This window comes from Macaca mulatta, chromosome 14 (genome assembly GCF_049350105.2).
Source record: "Macaca mulatta isolate MMU2019108-1 chromosome 14, T2T-MMU8v2.0, whole genome shotgun sequence".
Classification (NCBI taxonomy): domain Eukaryota; kingdom Metazoa; phylum Chordata; class Mammalia; order Primates; family Cercopithecidae; genus Macaca; species Macaca mulatta.
Genome location: NC_133419.1, coordinates 91927764 through 91932066, shown reverse-complemented (window position 1 = coordinate 91932066; position 4303 = coordinate 91927764). Strand labels below are relative to the sequence as shown.

Here is a 4303-nt window from a genome sequence, read left to right as displayed (position 1 = left end):
CCCATCAACTGTGCATAAGAAATCCTCCTGAATTTTTTAAAAAAGGATTGACAAGCTTATTATCAAATTCATATGAAAATGCAGAGAAACAAAAGTGACTATAACAATCTTGGAAAAGAACAAATGTGGAAGACTTCTTTCCAATTTCAAAACTTACTATGAAAACTAGAGTAACCCAACTGTGGTATTGAAATTAGAATAGACATGGATAGCAACGTTTTCATTTATGAAATGTTTTATAGAAATAAACCAATATATTTATAGTCAATTGATTTTTTTATGTGTGCCAAGAAATTCATTGGGCAACCAATATTACAAAAAATCTACGTTCATAGGAGACAGCTATTTTACCTAGTAGTAGGAATAAGTAGACTTCAAGAGATATGTTGTTGGAGTAGCAAGAGGTTATCAACTAATGCAAAGAGGGAAGCCAGATCAGTAACTGAACAATGGCATTAGGGTATAAAAGAGCCTCTGTCCTCATCATGAGCTCAGAAAAGGAGAGGTACAGAGTCATTTATGCTTGAGAAATGCAACTTGAGCCTGTGTCTCTGTAATTTCAGAACAGATAAGGAGAGACATAGGTTTGCATGAGTAGATTAGAGCCTGATTTGGAAGGCTATTCATACTGTGTAGGTAGTTCATGTCAATATTAAAAAAGAGAGGGGAAAATAAAAAGATGAAACAAGTCACCTATAATTCCAATTTCAACTGAAAGGCAGGTTATATTTGTATTTGAAAACTATTTATCACTAAAAAACCTATAATTATCTCACCCTACGCTTTTGTACATGCTATTCTCTAAGACTAGAACATCTATTATTTTCCTCCTTTGCCATTCTCTTCAACTCTACCTCCCATTGTCTTTCACTAAGCCAATTTATATAGGGCTGGGTTAAAATGCTGCCTTCTCTGTGAACCCTTTTCTGACTTCATGCAGTTAATTTCCCCTCTGGTGTGTGCCCACACAGAATTTGTACAGTTCTTCACTTTCACACATGTCACCTTGAACTGTAATCTATCTGATTTTTTCCCTAGAAATTTATGTTCTTGAAACAGAGATGACTAGGTCTTAATTACCTCTGTATCTTACTGCCTACACTGCCTCTGATATATGATAGATATTCAACAAGTTTTAGTTGAAAATGTGTGAATAAATATCCCCAATTAATTGACTCATTGGTTAAGACTATCAGTCAGCTACTGCTCAATCTGTATATAATATGAAGAGAAAAACTTTAATTCTAATACTGTTACTTCCATTCAACACTAACATAAACAATTGATTATTTTACTTTGATTTAACTTCCTCTGCAACTGTTCCAGCCTTCTGTGATCCAGTCATGCCAGCTCTGCATATCATCTGATTACATGTATCTGATCAAAATATTATTTTTCAGAAATCATTTCCTGGGCATGATTTCTAATATAAGCACTGTGTGGTCTGTGTCTTCTGAAATAAATGGTTGAGGACATTGGCAAGCTTTTGTTGTCAATCTTACAACTAAAAAAAGATTGGTAAGCTGACAAAATTTGTACCATAGCTGAGGTAGACTGATTCCATACAATAGGTGGAAGAAAAGTAGTATCAGGTCTAATTGGTTGAGTGTCAAATTTAAGTCCAGGACTTATTTGTTAGGTTTCTGCCTCGATGCTGTCTAACACTATCCGTGGAGTCTTGAAGCCTCTTACTATTATTTTGTGGCTGTCTAGGTCTCCATAACAATCAGGCAAGATAAATAAGAGACAACCAAATATGATAAGTCAAACTATCTCTTTTCACTGATGATATGATTCTGTAGTATATCTAGAAAATCCTAAAAACTCTGCAAAAACAGTTCTAGAACTAACAAACACATTCAGCAAAGTTTCAGGATAAAAAGCCAATGTACCAAATCAGTTGAATTGCTATATACCAATAATATTCTAGCTAAGAGCCAAATGAATAAGACAGCCCTATTTACAAGAGAGAAAAAAATGAAGTACTTAGAAATACAGCTAACTAAGGAGGTTAAAGATTGATACAAGGAGAACTACATAATTCCACTGATATAAATAAAAAAAGATTCAAATTTAAGAAGAAACATCCAAGCTCCTGTGTGTCAGGACTGAGGCAGATCCAGAAGAATCTATCCAGCACTTTGGGGATGAGCCAGTTTGATGGAATTCATTGGCATCATAAAATTCATTTTCACTGCTGGAGTAAGAGAACTCTGGGACTGTATTTGGAGACAAGTTCACTTCGCTTGGAGAAGTTAGAGTGCTACTCGGTGGTGAATGGCCACTGCCTGTACTATTTGGTGTAGCAGTCTGATGCTGTCCCAAGGTAGCCAACACAGGTCCTACTGGTAGGGAAGATGGACACTGCTGTCTTGACTTACACAACAGGTTCTGGAAGTAATACAATCTGGGAAGGCATTGTGCTGATCACAGGTTCCAAAGGACTAGGTTGATAGATTGCATCTACAGGATTAATAGTACTTATCATTCCATCTGCATGCTTCTCTGCATTACTCTCGTCTTTAGCAATCTGCAGCAACACAATGCAGCGTTTAATTGATTCTACCATGCTATTTGTTGTTTCTTTGAGTTTCCAATTTCTTTCTCTGTTCATCTTCTTTGCAGTTTTGAAGCTTGTCATCAAAAAACTTTAATTGTTCAATCAAGATTTGTAAGTAATCACATCAGCAGCAGCTCAGGAAATAGTCTAAAACGTCCAGATACCACAGAATCACTTAATTCTTCCATGTCCAGTGGAACAAATGATGCTGACGTTTTCAATTCATATGATAGTAGAGATGATGATGCAGAGGCAGGGTCCATGGAGGAGCACAAAAGCATTATCATGCATCTCTTTTCACAGGTTAGGCTTGCGATGGATCTTACTAAGGTAGTTCTTCCAAGGTTTATTCTTGAAAGAAGATCTCTTTTAGAAATGTATGCAGACTGGGACCTGTTTGTGTCCATTAATGACTAGAAGGATCACAAGAATTTCATAGTTCTGGTTGTGAAATGGTACCTCTCTGCCTTTCATGCAAGAAGGAAAGGAACAGTTGACAAAAAGCCATACTATCCCATTTTGGGTGAGATTTTTCAATGTCACTGGACACTACCAAATGATACTGAAGAGAACACAAAACTAGTTTCAGAAGGACCAGTTCCCTGGGATTCCAAAAACAGTGTAACATTCATGGCTGAGCAGGTTTCCCATCATCCACCCATTTCAGCCTTTTATGCTGAGTATTTTAACAAGAATATAAAATTCAATGTTTATGTCTGGACCAAATTAAAATTCCTTCAGATGTCAATTGAGGTGCACAACATAGGGCAGGGCTGTGTCTCATGTCTAGACTATGATGAACATTTTGTTCTCACATTCCCCAATGACTATGGAAGGTCTATCCTCACAGTACCCTGGGTGGAATTAAGAGGAGAATGTTATATTAATTGTTCCAAACAGGCTAGAGTGCAAATATCATCTTCTACACTAAACCCTTCTATGAGGCCAAGAAGCCCAAAATTACTGCTGAGATTTTTTTTCTCCTAATGACAAGAAGTCTTTTTGCTCAACGAAGGGGAATGGAATAGTGTGATGTATGCAAAATATGCAACAGGGGAAAACACATCCTTTGTAGATACCAAGAAGTTGCCTGTAATCAAGAAGAAAGTGAGGAAGCTAGAAGATCGGAACAAATATGAATCCCACAGCCTTTGGAAGGATGTCACTTTCAACTTAAAAATCAGCAACTGAAGCAAAGCACAGGTTTGAATAAAAGAGCAGAATCTCAAGAAAGGAAAGAGAAGGAAATTCAGTGGGAGACAAGGTTATTTCATAAAGATGGAGAATGTTGGGTTTATGATGAACCATTACTGAAATATCTTGGTGCTGCCAAGCATTAGGTTTGAAGATGCAAGGTATATACCTGATGATCAGGGCAGTAGGCATAATTCAGCAACAAGCAATCTTCCTTTAGGAGAAACCTGTTTACTACCTTACTAGAGTGGTTCCTATCTCAGGGATACTGGACTTTCTGACACAGATGAACAATTAAAGTGGGAAGTTTCCCTTTTCCCTCTGTGGCAGTTATGATTATGATATCAGTCCTGAGAATAACTTCAGGTTCTGAAAACAAGATAATGTCTGCTCCTTTTCCAAACCCCACACGTTGAAAATCATTTATAAATCCAAACCTGAAACTCTGCACTTTAGTACTGCTGTTAAGATATACAACCTGTTTCTTAGTTCATATAATCTTGAGATACATACACACACACACGTATATACACACCACATACCACACGC

At 36.9% G+C, this 4303-nt stretch overlaps 1 pseudogene; it reads left to right on the top strand.

Annotated features, from left to right (window-relative positions):
• Positions 1-449: 449 nt before the first annotated feature.
• Positions 450-3900, top strand: LOC694777 (oxysterol-binding protein-related protein 9 pseudogene; annotated as a pseudogene).
• The last annotated feature ends 403 nt before the right edge of the window (positions 3901-4303 follow it).